The sequence below is a fragment of the Crotalus tigris genome, unplaced genomic scaffold (assembly GCF_016545835.1).
Source record: "Crotalus tigris isolate CLP2741 ecotype Arizona unplaced genomic scaffold, ASM1654583v1 scf7180000024342.5246164, whole genome shotgun sequence".
NCBI lineage: Eukaryota > Metazoa > Chordata > Lepidosauria > Squamata > Viperidae > Crotalus > Crotalus tigris.
In genome coordinates, this window is record NW_024100512.1 from 4817626 (window position 1) to 4834330 (window position 16705).

Sequence of the window (16705 nt, forward strand, 5' to 3'; positions counted from 1 at the left end):
TAACTTTTTAGTCTTGAAAACTTTATGCCACAGTAAGTGCTCTCTTTTGAGATATCCCATGGCATTGTAGTTTGCAGGGACTAATACTCTGATTTGAATATAATAACATTTCAGTCAAGAAAAGCCATTTCATTGCTATTCACTTCAGCATGATAATAAGTCATATACATGTAGTCCTTGACTTATGACCACAATTGAGCCCAAAATGTCTGTTACTAAGTGAGACATTTGTTAAATGAATTTTTGACCCATTTTATGACTTGCCAGTTGTTAAACAAATCACTGCAGTAATTAAGTTAGTAACATGGTTAAGTGAATCTGACTTTTCCATTGACTTTGCTTGTTATGTCACAAAACGTAGTCATATTACCCAGGGACACTGCAATCATCTTAAATATGAGTCAGTTGCCAAGTGTCTGAATTTTGATCATGTGACCATGGGGATGCTGTAATGGTCATGGGAAAAACTCACTTTTTTCACTGCCGTTGTAACTTCAAACAGTCATTAAACTGTTGTAAGTCAAGGACTACATATATTGTTTCCAAATGCATGTTTTTGGCTGTCAAGTTTTTCTGAGGTGGAAATGTGTCTATTTATATGGATTTGTGTGAATAGGTTTGATCACATAAGCATAAGCATTATCTTTTATTAGATAGATTCATTCATAAGAAGCATGAGGAAACTTGAAAGCTATCAAAACCAACAGTAAAACATTATTGTTAGACCAAAAGTAATACAAACAGAAATGTGGATAATGAAATAGTTTTTGTTTGTATATTTCATATTTTTATTGAATATCCAAAGCTTACCATATGTATCTGCATTGAATTTCTATATTTGAAGTTTTTTCAAGACCTCAAGACCTTTTGAAGACCAAAGACATCAATCCTTTGTGACATTTTCTATAGTTAGATATATTTTCGTCATTGTTGTCTTTAAGCTTTTAGCCATTCAGTGCAATATACGGGTAATACTTATAACTGTATCTTTTTCTGCTACATAATCCACACAGATGGCCAACAAAGAGCAACATATAAAGTTGTCCTTTGTTGATGCTATTGGCCTAGTTAATAATGTCCATTAATTCATCATGTAAATTTGCTTTTGAATCTTTTACTGGAGAGAGGCTTGTGAAAACACAACGTGCATAAAATGAGACATATTTATGGGAGTGATTTGGGATAGCACCTAGATGGCCTTGAATAATTTTGAAGAAAGCTCAGCTTGGTCAAATAGAATTTGGACCATTAGGAGGCTGGCTTGAGAAATCCAAAATATTTTCCAGAAGACAATAACAAACCATTTCAATTTGGTTCTTGAAAAAACAACATTAGTTTATTGATGTAATTATTACAAGCCAAGTTCTATTTGAAGGAAACTGAGGCTTTAGCAATGTTTGGGCAGCAAAGCAAGGCAAAGCACAAACTGTCCAGAATATTTGAAGGAGCATGCCACACAAAGACAAAGCAATTAAGTGGATTATAAGCATCCACTTCTCTTTCTGCTTTTTTTTCCCAGCAGAAAAAGATATATATTGCTTTTTTTTTTTTTTGCTTGGTTACAGCTTATCAGACACTCAGAGGGAAGAAAGATTATACTTGCCGAGCCTCTTTGATCTCAACAGCAATCTTTTGTTTTGTCTCTTACATGGCCTTGGCTGCTTCATTTTTAAAACCATATGTGCAAAATAAATTTTCAGTATAGTCAGCACTTTATGATGTTTTTTAAGATTCCCTTTTAATTAAAATAATCCTTTAAAAACATTCAACTATTGAGGCCAAAACAAGAAATTCCTGATCTAAGGGATCTAAACCTCTTCTCTCATTTTCTACTTTTCTCCAGTGGCCCCAATTCCAAAAGCATAGGTTCAAATCCAGATATCAAATAAAAACTTTTTCACACCTTTCAATATTCACCAAGTGAATTAATTATTGCTTTAATAGCTGGTTTCTGAAAGCCAGAATTCCTTCTCCTTCTTGGACACAAGGCTGAGAAATTAGGGTGCTCCTCTTATTTTCTCCACCTAATCAGCTCTTCCTTGCCAATTAAAGGGATATTCTCTATGTACAGTATTGCTAGATATTTCAAACACCACATTCACTGAATGTGTAAAGGGTTTTTGCCACCATATTTGAGTCTTACTTGGCATTCAGCTCTTCAGAGCAAGCAGAATTAGAATAAGTGAAAGCAATAGATTTCTGGTGCTTGACTGCATTTGAATAATATCCCAGGAATGCACACCTAAAAGTAAGTAAGCCTAAGACAGAACCAAATTTGGTTGAATAGGATTGCTTATATATTTAATCATTTTTATTTCTCTTTTTGGTGCCTTTGAGTCAGTGCTGATTTCTGGCAATTATCTGAACAAGTCCCTGCAGTTTTCTTAGTAAGATTTCAGAAATGACTTGCCAATGCTTTCTTCTTAGGACTATGAGAGATTAAAAACTAGCAGCAACATTTGGAAAGACTAGAAAGAGTCATCCCCAAAGTTTTTCATCCGATTTGCACTATCTGTAAATTCAGCATTATAAGTCCTTTTCTTCCTTTTTGTATTTTTAACCTTGAGGAATGCAAATAAATTTAAAGTTTATGAGTTAATATTTGTATTTAATTTTATTTGTATTTAATTTTATTTATATGCCGCCCAATCCCAAATACACAAGGGTTGCGCAGTGCTGGGGAATATAAATCAACGAAGATGATAATTTTCTACTATGGAAAATTCTGTGTGCTACATTTCCCCCCTAAACAGCAGAAGCAAAAATATTGTTACAAATCAGGAAGCAGAGTTCGGATTCCCTTGAAAAAAGATAGATCACAAATTTCAGGCTTTTTTTTGAGCAGCAATACATATTTTATTTTTTTAGCACCGAGTTCACAGATAACTTCATTCTACTTTTCCATTCTTATTTCACTGTTTTTCTTTCGGTTGTGAGACACTAACAAGAAAAGGGAAAGAAATTCCCCTACACCATCCACAGTCAAGAGATGATCTGAGATTTCCTGCTTAGCCCAGACCAACTACTGACTGTCAGCAGTGGTGGAAGATGTTGGGTGTTCAGTCCTTCTCTGCATGCTCATAATTGGCACCCTTCTGGAGGGGGTGTGTGATGTGCGGATGGTTGCAGCAATGAAAACTGTCACAAGTGTCGAGTAGAACAGTTAACCCACTGACATAATGCTACCATCTGAGGCCCTAGTACAGGTAAGTTTGGATTGTTCTCATCTTTTAAAAATGCGAAGTTTTGTCTTAACATTTTCAAAATGGATAATTGTGTATCTAAGATGCAATTAACAAAAAAACTTTTTATTATTAATTAACAATATTGTATTATTATTCTATTACTGATAGTTGCTGTTCAGTTCCCATTTATACCACAATCCTATGCGTGATTAGTAAACATAGTGCAGTGTTTCTCAACCTTGACCATTTTAAGGCATGTGGACTTCAACTCCCAGAATTCCACAGCCAGCATTGCTGGCTGTGGAATTCTGGGAGTTGAAGTCCACATGCCTTAAAATGGTCAAGGTTGAGAAACACTGACTTAGTGGAACGTGTCCATTTCTGAATAAATGCACAAAGGAAATTGGTTCTTCAGTCTCAGTCCAGAAACAGTAACAATTAGCGCCATCTTGAGTTCCTTTCGCTTCAACTGGAGAGGTGACAAAGGGTAGAGAACAGCCTTTTCCCATAAATTTCATTAACTCATACAATCTGAACCGTTGGATAGATAAAAACCACCACTCATGGAAGATGGCAGCAGACTGGCTTTTCTAAGTCATGACTCTTTCACCACCATGTTGCTTCTCTCATCTGCCCAGTCGCTACCATTCTTTATTCCATCCTCAGCATCTGCCTCCTTAGCTACTGTTACCATTTGTATAATGGAAGGGCTGACTCACCATGACCGTAACACCCTGGGCAAAAATGCAATTGGTTCATAGCCAAATCTGTGTTTGGTTCTAAATCAGTGTTTAAGATTGGAGGTACTAATATAAATAGCTATTATGGGAACATGGCAGTCAATAATAAGCATTCATATTATTTTATCCACAAAACTCACTCTGCCAGTTTTTTCCAGTTAAAAGACAAGGCTGGATAATGGCTTCAAACTGGAGTCCTGCCAGGGAAGCCATCAAAGCAATAATTTTGAGGTAATTTTACCAATATTCTACTTGGGCAAAAGACAGCACTGCATGGTTACTTACCATTTGTCTGGCATGGTCAAATTATTAAAATGGTGGATGTTGACATTAAATGCACCTGGAAGATATCAGGGCAGGAATTCCTGTTTATAATTTCGTGATTTCAGAAACATGGAGAATCTGGACGATTTTTTTATTTACAGGTGTACATCCTCTGTCATTTACAAAAATGTTGGATTCCCCACTACTATATGCAAACCTAAAGTAATCAATGCTTACCCTTTAATATAAGTATTTTATTAGCAAACAGTAATGTTACAAGATAATTCCTATTTCGGCCTATGTATACACCAGTCAGAATAAGTAGCAAAACTTGGGTATATTTGTTTAAACATTTAACCAATTTATTACCCCAACCATTTCATTGTTTGCTTTTGCTTTTAAATCAATAATGAATTGTCTACACTGTAATTATATTTTCTCATAAAACGTTAAAGTTCCCTACTTCATGCTATATAGTATTAATGTTAAGATGCTAGAAATTGCCTTGGGCATGATATCCAAAGTGTAAAACTCTTAAGGGTTTTCCTTCTCTTTTCCTTATTGTGTAACATTATGCAATTTGAGGCTATTCCAAAATAACGATTTATACCACTTTATAGCATCATTCATGGTGATGAATCAATTATAAAAGCAAATATTACAGTATTATGGTCAATTGCTAAGTGATTTGGTCATTAAACAAGTCATCACATTACCAGACCTGATTTTACTACCATTTTTATGGCAGTCATTAAGTAAATCATGTGGTCATTAAGCAAATCCATCTTATTGCTTATTGGAAATTGGTTGGGAAGGTCACGAATCATAACATGACCGCAGGACACTGCATTTATCATAAAGGCAAGGTGGTTACCAAGCACCCAAATTGCAACTGTGATCACAGGGGTAATGTGATGGTTGTAACTTTTGAGGATGGGTTCTAAGTTACTTTTTTCAACACCATTTTAACTTAAATCAAGGACTACCTGTATGCTAAAAATCATCGATATGGAAATGACTGTAGGGAAAATTGTATCTATTCTTGGCGGCTATGACGACTCTGTTCACACATTAGGCTAAAATGCAATTTATTGGTGTATGGTTCAGGGTAGTATACAAACAAGCAATGGATTAACTGACTTAAGTGTTGTCTGAACACAATCTCTTTGCTCCCAGTTATTCTACTGGGATTAAAACTATTGTAAATAAGAGACCAGACACAAATAGCATCACACAACAGCAGATGCTTCCAGTCCCTTTCATGGGCTCATCTGGGATCTTGGAAAAAGCTGAGGACAGACACGACAGCCCCGTGGCTCTGTGTCCACTCGCTCAGCGGGAGTGATCGTGTCATTCCTTGGCAATTTCTCCTCCCGAATCTTCCTCCAGACCTGAGCATCTAGATACCTGATTCATGGTGGTGGTGTTCCCACATGCATGCATCCCTCTTCCTGCTTTTTGCCTTGTCTACCTATTCCTAAGAGAAGAAGCAACACTAATGAAATATGTCAAATAAAAAGGCAGACACTGAAAAAAACATTCTGGATCAGTTGCAATGAGTAATTTGACTTGACAAGCCCAACAAATCATCCATTCAAAAAAAAAAAAAAAGGCATGTTTTTCCCACATGAGACTTTGAGGCTACTTACCCCAACTTAATGTCTACCAGAGGTATCAGGCCTCATTTTACAGCCAGGAAGATTGCATTCAATCCATTTGGAGAACACCAAACTCAACAAGGCTAATCTGAAGCACATACCTTGGCATTAAATCTAATTTAATGACAACACAGTCAAAGATTGAAAAAAAAACCCTCCTCCCAGTTCCCATTGGGCTAGAGTTTGCCCAAGGGCCTTTCAGTCTATACCTTCTGATCCCCTCCCCCAATGAGCAGAAATGCCTTCCATTTGGGGGAATTACAGTTTTATCTCGCATCACCTCAATTTGTCTATGGAGATTCTCAGTCATCCACGTCATGGTTATCCCAAAGGTGCTTTTTCAAGAGGCAACTGGGCTGTTTTTTTTAGGATCAACTCAATTCGTTTGGGGAAGAAAAAAAAATGTTCAAATGCCATCCATGAGGAAAAATTATCAAGTGGGACAACCCTGAAGAAAATTTTACCCTCAGGATTCCTTCTCGTCACAATTAATATGCGAGGACCAAGCACTGGATTTGGGGGCTTTCCCCATTTTGATGAGAAGTTTCAGCTGTTTTCCTGCTGACTCTGTAAAAGGGGTAGAATGATGTCAGTCCTCACAACAGCCTTACCCTGCCCTTTCAACCCTATGGAGAACTGTCGTTCAGCAAAATCTTGAGGCACCAGGGATCTCTTATCCCAGAACAAGCATCCATAGTAATTATTTATGATGCAAGCTAGAGAATTGAAGTCAGACTTACAGTTGTAACTCATGCTGATAGTTAAGTGAGTTACCACGTAACTGATTTTACAACCTCTTTTGTAGCAAGTGAACCTGAGAGTCATTAAGCAAACCCATTGCACCCAATGGGCATTTTTTTTGTTGGAAACAGAAATAAACATTGCAAATCATGATCACATAACAGAGCGCTGCAAACAGCTCTAAATTTCGCTCAGTTACCAAACATCCAAAATATGATCCCATGACTGGGAGTCGGAATTTTGAAACTGGGCACTAAATAACCCTGGGGAGGCTAGTTGTAACTTCAAATGGTGATCAATCTTAAGTCAGAGACTACCTTGTTACAGAACTCTCTTCAAGTCTCTGTAGCCCAGTGATATTGGGTGCAAGAGCTTTCCTACCTTTTAAAGGATGAGGGAAACAGTAGCAGTTTTAAGGATACAGCCCCCTTTGTTGGGAAAATGATAAGCATCCCAGTCAGGCTCAGATTTGGACAAGAGGCTCAGGATGTTAGCTTATTTTGGCAGAGTAGAGGCATCTGCCTTCATTTTTGATCAGGAAGAAAAATAACTGTATCCCTACACATTTTTTTTTTTTTTTTGGAAAGCACTCCTTGACGAGTACACAAATTGGCATGATTGAAAGCACCTTCTCATCCCTCAGTTTTGCCTCCAAGGATGGTGTGTTTTATTTTGTTAGTTAGAACCTCATGCTCTATTTTTATAGTTTTTTTATGGCTTTAATGTGTTCTAATAATGTAATGGTTTTAGGTATTTATTGACTGCTTAGGTTTATTGTATGCCACCCAGAGTCACTTGTTTGGTGTGAAGGGGAGGCTATAGAAATTGAATGAATGAATGAATGAAATAAAGTCATGCTGAAAGAACTCTTTTGGCCTCACAATGAGCATAGGACATGTTCTGAGGTATCTAAATCCAGATTGACCCCTCTGAAGCAGCAAAACTCACTTTTCAGATTACTCGTTAGGTTACTTAGAAATTAATCAATCCCTTGATTACTTGACCAAATTCACATCGTTTTCCTGGCAGCAACGGGGAAGTGGTTTACCACTGCCTCACTTGGAGAATTTTTTCTCACTTCAGAGTTTAGCCTTGTCTTTGGAGTAACCAGATCTGATCTGGCTCAGTTTCCAAGCCCAAGAAAAGACAAATAATAAATACTATCCTCCCAGGCACTAGGCCCACTCAGCCAGGCCATTTCCAAACTCATTATTTCGTTTCCTCTGAACTTGGGGAAAATTCATGCCTGCTTCATTACATCCTGCTCACTTTGCCTTAAAGGGAACTCTAGCCTACTGCAACATCTGCAGGCCCCAGCTCTACTGACTTCTGCCCAGGAAATAGCTTGTTATCACCACTGCACAGAAAAGTATGAGGAAACCTGAAGGAGTTCCTCCTCCACAAACACACACAATGCTGTAACTCAAGCTATCAACAGTCCCACACTCAGTCTGTTCCCTTTCACCTCCTACCAAAGCTCCCACCTTCAACAGAGAGGAGGCTCCCTCACTAATATTCCATTGGAAGTACAGGTAGTCATTTAATGACCCTAACTGGGACTGGAATTGTTGTTGCTGAGCAAAGTAGTCTTTAGACAAAAATTGTCATGTGACCACAACACTTGGCAACCACAGGCTGTTGTGTGCTCTCGGGAAGTCCACAAAACCCTATGCACCAGGACAGCTATCCCGAACAAGTGAGGAATTGCCACTGAGAGACCAATTGTCCATGAATTAGTGTTATGGCAAAGATCATCTTCTCCCAACTTGACACTCTCCAAATAAGCTAAGATTTCTAGGAGTTACAGTCTTAATACATGTAGGGAAGGCCACCCCCAAATGGCAATGACTTTGAAATTAGTTCCTTAAGTTGACTGTGCAGCTCATGAAGGAACAGCAGCAAAATTCACCTTTCAAGATTATTCCCGAGATTGAATCAGCCAGGAGGAAAACATGGTTTTTTTTACTACTACTACGTTTCATGCTTCTACCCAACATTTACTTCATCCTTGATATTTAGCTGATTTAAGAACTACCAGTCTGTTTAAATCAAAGTCTAATTTGTTGCCACTGAACAGATTGTCCTGCAGCATCCATTATTCTTGGGGGTAGCCAGCTCAGACTTTTTTGGTGTATGTTGAATTTATTGCCTATCATTTTATAAATAAGTTTCTAGTTCTCATGATTGAACAGAATGGGGTCTTTGTGCTTTATTTTTTTAAAAAAAATATTGTTTCTTCCAGTGGTTCCTCAAACAGTTCGCTACACCATAAGTTACAGAAGAGAATGAATGAAATCCTGGAGAAGTGGGCAAAAGAGCAAGGAACGGAATCCAAGGGCAGCTGGAAAATGGAACAAAACAGCTGCTTTTGGGATTCCGTTGCCCATTCTTAAGCCTTTGCAGAAGCTGGTAACAGATTGAAAGCAAAATAGGAGGAGGTGGATTTTGTGGCTGGAGAGACATGGCTGCACACTGCAAATCTCACAGGACAGCGACGCGTATGGCACAGTGCAAGAGTGTGAGGATCATTTCAGTGACAGTAACACTGCATGCTTAAATCCTGCAAGTAGACAAACCTCAATGAAGGTCAATAAACCCATCTCAAAGTCTCAGCAGCTGGATACATATCCGTCTGAAGACTCAGATCTTGCTTTTCAAGGTTCGGATCTTTATCTTCACACAGTGCATCATGAAGTGGCAGGATTCATTACCATAAGATGTGATGACCGGCAACATGGATGGCCTACATAGAAATATGGCAAATTCCTGACAGACACATTTCTTAAGGGCTGTTAATCTTGAAGACTCCGTGTTACTTTCCGGTTGGGAGGGGTAGCTTGCCTCCAAGTTCCAGTTGCGGAGAGCCATATCAGGAGACATCTATGCCTCCATCTCCTGCATGTGAGCCTGTAAGGCAGGTCGTTGGCCTCTGTAGGAAACAAAATACTGGATTAAGACTTTAGCTGCCTAGAAGAGTTAAGAAAACTAATAAAGGAGCCATAACTACATGACTGAAGCTTTGTCCCCTTTTCACATCAGCCACCCATCTCATCATCATCAAAACAAGATGGCTCGGACCATTTCCACTGTGACTGCTAGTTGATTTGGATTAAGTAAATTAGGAACGGTAGGTGTGCTCTGGTACCATCAAAAAGTGTCATCCCTGGAAATTCAGGAACCAGAAAATAGGTAAGGAAAGTCACAGACTTCTTCTGCTTCAAAATCGATTAACTCTGATCCAGAAAGTTATTAGGACAATGGCAAACAGGTTCTGGTAGATCTGAGCCATAAATTGGTCAAATCTTCCAGAGCTATCCGAGCTAACTGACTGTCACCACATCCTGTTGCAATGATTTTCACCAGTTAATTAACAGTGTGTTGCAACATATTCCATTTCAGGTATCGTTATAAGAAGCCCAAGCCACCTGTAGATTGAAAGCACCAGGTGTGCAGAAAGATTTCTGCCTGAAAGCGTACCAAGAACACCTTTCAGCCCACAAGACTTGTTTGGAAATGTTGCTAATGCAGTATTGAATGGCGGGAGAGAAATGTTTGCAAATCAGAGATCTAGCCCAACATCACTCATGCAAGCAACTCGATAATTGCTCTGCAAGCAGAACAGGCCTTTTCCATGGCCACAATCCATTCCTGCTGCAAAACCTTTTTGGGATGGATTATTTCTCCCCCATCCCCTTTTCACCTTATTGATGTTGCATACAAGAAAAAATATTGAACTTGGGAAGGGGAGGAGTCTTCCTGTGTATCCATGATCTTCCTCCTGCCTGTTGCCACCCAGTTCCCCAGAGCTATTGTATTCTCTGGGGTGCAGCCAAGTGGATTTACCTGGGTCATATTTCAAATCTTTTATTGCTATTCAACTTCCTTATAACCCTTTCTCTTGCAGAGCAGATGTACCCATTGTATTATTAGCCAGGAAATAAGAGACGAAGAGAACCTACAGAGGAAGAGACTCTTGTGGGAACAATGAGAAGGGTTGACATGGAGGACCAGAGAGAAGGACCTCAATGAAGGAGAAAAATATTGGCGTTGGGGGAATGGGCCGCTAACAACAGCCAAATCCTTGGCTCCAATAAACACACATATTCCACAAATTCCTGAAGCTCCAGTAATAAAAGGAATCAAAGCACCTTTCTGTGTAACTCTTAAAGGTATATCGCCCTTGAAAGGGTCTAAGTACCACTAGCATCAGCCAGCATGGGCCCAGTATTTCATTAATCTCTGGATGGCCATAGGTTTTCCACCTCTCCCTGGGTATTTCCACTCATCCCTCCAATCTGTAGACTCAACCCTTCACTCCAAAATAAGATAAGGTGATTCCACCTGAGACTGTGCTATAAACAAGCGCTGGATTGACTGGGACATGCTTCACATTACGTGCTTGGCAATTGTATCAATGGCACAAGCAATGAGTGACATTCCTAAGTACTTTTAGTAGAATTGTTATAGGATTCTCAGGCCCCCTGTCTAATTTCAAAAGTATCAGGGATAATATGTTCAGTTTCTCACATTTTATAGATAATCCTCGACTTACGACCACAACTGAGCTAGTGTTAAACAAGACAATTATTGAGTTTGGCCCATTTTGTGATCTTTCTTGCCACACTTGTTAAGGGAATTACTGCAGTTGTTATCCTAGTAAAATGGTTGTTAAGTAAACCTGGCTTCCCCAATGACTGCTTCTCAGAAGGTTGCAAAAGGTGATCACATGACCCCAGGACATTGCAACTTTCATAAATACATGCCAGTTGCGCAAGTGTCCAAATTTTGATCACATGACCACAGGGACGCTGCAACGGTCGTGTGAAAAATGGTCATAAGTCCCTTTTTTCACTTCTCAGCACTGCTTCCGGTATTAAACTTCTCAAAGCAGTATATCTCCACCTTAGCAATTTTAAACTGCATGTACGTTGATGCCCAGAATTCCCCAGCCAGCATCCTGGCTAGGGAAGTGTGGGAGTTGAAGTGCATACAGCTTAAAGTTGCTGAGGTTTAGAATACATTCTCTTTCAAGAGGTCCATTTTTTAAAAGAAGTCTGAAAGAGTAATGCAATTACTATAAGTATAGGCTTCCATAGTACTCCATATTCATTTTAGTTTAACCTATTTTAGCATGTTAGGTAGATAATGAAGGCATGTGGATTAAGAACACTGGAGTAGCAGTATTAATGACGTAAAACATTAATACTGTGGTATTGCTTTGGAACGGCAATATAGGATTATATAGCAGAGATGGAAAGCAGTGACCCTACAGATGTTCTAAGCCAGGGGTCCTCAACCTTGGCCACTTTAAGAGTTGTGGACTTCAACTCCCAGAATTCCTCAACTAGCAATTCTGGGAGTTAAAGTCCACAAGCCTTAAAGTAGCCACCTTTGGAGACCCCTGTTCTAAGCGGTATGATCAAAAATGAGGCATGCTAGGAACTATAGTTCAATAACATTAAAGAGGAATATTTCCAATCACTGTTGTAGATGTTCAACATAGGTACTTTTTGCATACGTTTCTTTGGTAATATGGCTGGAGATTTGCACATACTGTATGCATGTGCATTTTTCAGTTTTAAGAAGAAAACCAGAAAATACTGTTTAAAAGCCCAGTTGAAAAAAACTAAAAAGGTTTTTAGTTTGAAAGTGAGCCACACTCAAAAGGATATGGTGAACATTTACTGAACTCTGATACGTTCAGCTATCTAAGAAGCCACAACTTACATCAAAACCACATCCCTTTATGAAGAACAGAGCTCTGCATCATATATGCATCATGTTTCAGTGAGATCAAATCAACACCTATCCGAAAAGCCCAGTAGTCTTACCTAATGCCATGTAGTTTTATTAGTATTCCCATCTTAGATCATAGCCGCAATCTTAGATTTTCTAAACTGTACTTTAATCTTCACAAAGCCAACCCAACCCTTTTAAGGAGGTGGCGCATAAAAGAATTTAAAAAAAAAAAGACACAAAAAGACAAGTATCAACAGAACACATATATACCAGTGTATTATTCCTACCTCTTCAATTTCCTCTTTTTTTAAAACAAGAGAAACAGTCTCATGCCAAATTCTCCTCAAGCTATTTCTGAACTCCTGAAAACAATCTGCACACAAATCATTCTGGATCATTATTCAACCTGTGGTTGTTGGGCTTGATCCAGGCGTTGTCATAACAAGAGTAAATCTATTGAAATCAATGGGTCTGAAGTCATTCATGACTAATTTACAAGCTGCTGATTTCAATAGCCCCTTTTCAGGTTATGACTAAATCTGGAACCAATACCTTCGTCCTAAACGTGTAAAACCTCAGCTCATTTGGACATTTTGTTCTGCTTAGCCTTAAACTGAGTAATTTTGTATTAAAGGCTCTCTAATTCAGTGAGGGGTTACTTAAGCCTACATACAAAATGCCTGGAGTTGGCATTAGCGCTACAGAAGAATATTCCTTTTTCAACAGGACCCACATAGGGTTGGCCATATGCAAAAGAGAACACCTTTTGTTTAGTAGAGGAAAAATCATCCACTTGTTTCTAATGAAATTCCTTTTCCTTGATAATCAAAAAAGCAGAAATCCAATCTTCTTTTGAATTCAGCTCACTGGCCGATTTCAACAACATTAATAGAATTATTTAGTGCAGATGGTGGCAATAAATTGCTGCTGGTGGTTATGAAGAACACCAGTGAATACCACCAACCAACTAGATGCCACCAATTTGGCACCCCAATTTAAAAGACAGCAATTTCACATCTTTTTAAAATGTGTTTTCTCCAGCAGAGATGCTGAAAATGTTCCAGGTAAGCCACTGGGGGAGGGTTTTTTTTCCCTAAAAATCAAAATACTCAATGTGAGAGCAGGAAGGTTTACTACAAGAAGGGAAATCGGATCTATAGGAATCTATTTCTGAAAGAAGCTGTGTCTTTAAAAGTTGCATAATTTCAACAGATAAAAACTAAGGAAACTAAGAATAGCAGTTTTTTCTGGAACGGAAATGCAAGAAGGGGGAAAACTTCATCTTCTGAAAGACACAAACTTTCAATCCATCAAAAAAAAAAAAAAGTTCCCCTAATGCATGGGGGAAGTAATTTACATCCAAATAACAGCAGTTTGGCTTCTATTTCTCCCCAAATACATTTTTTTCTTAAAAATAAATATATAAATAAGAGGCAGGAGAGAGTCAAAACACAACTTTGTTTTTTTTTTAATATGGTAGGCAACTGGCAGAAATAAGGGCTCTTAGAAGAACTTGTATATTCAGTTCTAATAAACTGAGTTGGATCAACATGTTTCCTTTTAATTCAAGCGACAATCTTATTTAGTTATTGTACGAGTTGCTTTCCTGTACAATACTATTACTTATTGAGAAGCACATCTGTATCTAGGATACTTCTGGTCCTGGGAATGAGGGGGTGCTCTGAGATTCATTTTACAGCAGTTCTAAAACGATCGCTGTTATTCCCATGTTGCAGATTGGTTGCCTGAGGTCACCCTATTAATTTCTGGCAAGGCAAAGGGAATACCAGACTTGGCACCATGGGATGAATCGTGGCCGCTTCACCCAAGACGAGGAGTAAAGAAATAAATGACTCCACACGTCTGTCTTCTTCTCTCATGGCCCTGCCCAGATGCACCAGGAAAGGCCCTCACAGCCCAGAAGGAATTTTTCCTTGCCTGATCAAGATGCAGCCATCAGCTGGAAGCTCCCACTCGTTGCACTTACTAAAGGAATCCCACGGCCAAAAAGAGAGAAGAGGTTACCCTGAAGAAGATGAGGGGCAAACCTACCTTGGCAGGAAGGCGCTCAGCTCCTGGCTGCTTCAAGGCCACGCTCCGCTTCCTTAACCCGGCCGCACCCTGGCCCCAAGGCTGGGGGCAAGTCCTTTCCGCCTCCCGGTTCAGCCGCGCCGCCGTCACCTCGCAGGGTCCACCCCTGGAAACGCTTTGACTCCCATAGAAAAGTCACGGGTGGAAACGCGGCAGGAGGAATCGGGGGCTTTCGCGGGTCTCGCTTCTCCCGCGTTTCTGGCGCCCACCTGCAGGAGCACGTGCGGCTCTCCCGCTGCCCCTGCCCCGTTTGCAGAGCCCTCCCTCCTTCCTTCCTTCCCTCCCTCCCTTCCTTTCACCTGGCCGACTTCAGAAGGCGGCTTCGCCGGGCAGGTGGTCTTGCTTGGCCCTGCTGGACCGTCCCAAAAGTCAGCAGGAGCCGGGCCACGCCTGGCCTGCAGGGAAACAGCCGTCTAACCGGCCCGCCGCGCGCACCAAGCTGCGCTCCGGACAGTTCTGCTCCGCTCCTTCCCGGGTATTTTATGCTGAGGATCAACGACCCCCCCCCCGCCGCCGCCTTCTCCTCCTGGGAAGCCCATCTCGACCAATCAGGGCTGTTGGGGCAGGCCGGAATCCCCCTGCTATTGTTTTTTTTTTTTTTTTCCCGTAAGCCTAAACTAACTTCTGCTTTTTCGCTAAGCAGCTGCCGTCGGTGTTGAAGCGGCTGCTGTTGCCGCCAAGCCGCCCAGCTACTTTCGCTTTTGCTATTACTCCTGGGCTGTGCCCGCCCTGCTACTAGCTCCACAGTGACGGACGCTTGTCTCCTATTACAAGCTCACCAACGGCTCCGGCTTTTCCCTCTCTCTCCGGCCGAGCGTCCGATACCTCCGCTTCAGCGGAGGAATCTCCTGGAGCGGATCGCAGCGTAGGCTTTTGGACGGGTCGGCTGGCAAGAACAGGCCCGCTGGAATCGGTGGAGGTTACAGGTCTTTGCAGGGAATTGCCCTGCTGGCAGCCGTGGGGTTGCGTGGCCTTTCCCCTCTGTACACTAGTTTATGCTCCGTTACAGATCGAGCAGCTGCGTTGCAACGTGCCAAACTCACTTCATTAAGTACTGTTCCACCCCCCCCCCAAAAAAAAATTACTACTCACTTTACTTTTTTTTCCAAATTATCAGATTCTGCTTTTCCAGACTATTTAGTATTGCTTTTTTTCAAACTTCCTACAACATTAAAGACTGCGTTTATCAAACTTACTACTCACTTCATTAAATACTGCTTTTCCAATCTACTACTCACTTCATTAAATACTTTTTTTTCAAACTTCGTTCTCCTAGAACGGTGTGGAAACCCCGTTGCTTAGTTGATAGTTCATAACATTGTATGAATTTGACAAACTGGGTTAATTCAGTTACCCCAAAGCCTTTTATGTAAACCCAGAGTATGTATTTGCACAACACATTCAACCAGAACTAGCCAATCGTGTTTTAGCAAAAGGTGTCATATGAACCCCACCCAAGGGGTTGGTATATGGATCAGTTAATTCCATAAACTGTAATTTAAGTTAACCGTGACCAAACGGAGCACATTTGTATATAGCCACTCTCAGAGCTTTGTGATGTCCTTTTCCTACTGAGGGGCCCAGTGGGGCTGGTGAATAAGAAGAAGCAGATTTGAACAAGATAACTTGTGTGCTGGTCAGTCACCCCTTGGTCCAGGGGTTCCCAACCAGGGTGCTTGTACCCCCGGGAGGGTGCGAGATGATATTATGTATATGCATAATTTGTTGCCGTTATTTCGAACTTTTGTAAGGGGTGCGAGAATATATCGGAAGCGTTCTAGGGATGCAGGGTATAGAAAAGGTTGGGAACCACTGACTTAGTCCAAGGTTAGACCATGTGGGGACCACATACATGACACATCTCCCTTGGTGCTTGCCAAATTCTCTGCCCCACCTTATTCGTTTTAACTTAGATTCTTAGAAGAATAGAAGGTAGACAAACTGCAGGCTTCTGACATCATCCATTTTCAAGAAAGTATATTGGGATTTGTGTAGGTCCAAAAAAAGTCCTTTAAAAAAAAGGTGATTAAAGCTCATTCTTTAGTTTGGAAGCTGGTCTACCTCTATAGAAAAAAAAAAGTCACAGGTATGATCTGGTGAAGTGAGGGAGCTATCTCAATTATTGGGTTCCTGAGAAATAGGCATTTGGGTTCTGGATAAGCTCTTGCAGTGGCCATTTTATGAATGGGTAACCCCGTTATTTGGTGAGAATAGAGTCCAATGAAACCAAATAAAAATGCCGGACTTTCAGGGTAGCTGACTTAAATTGATCACAGAAAGAGAATCG

At 40.4% G+C, this 16705-nt stretch overlaps 1 long non-coding RNA gene across 1 annotated transcript; it reads right to left on the bottom strand.

Moving 5' to 3' along the window:
- Nucleotides 1-4428: 4428 nt before the first annotated feature.
- LOC120300481 lies at nucleotides 4429-15727 on the bottom strand. Its single transcript, XR_005554672.1, has 2 exons — nucleotides 14380-15727; nucleotides 4429-9517 (listed from the first exon to the last, which is right to left on the bottom strand). It is a non-coding gene; the product is annotated as an uncharacterized LOC120300481 (long non-coding RNA).
- Between the last annotated feature and the right edge of the window lie 978 nt (nucleotides 15728-16705).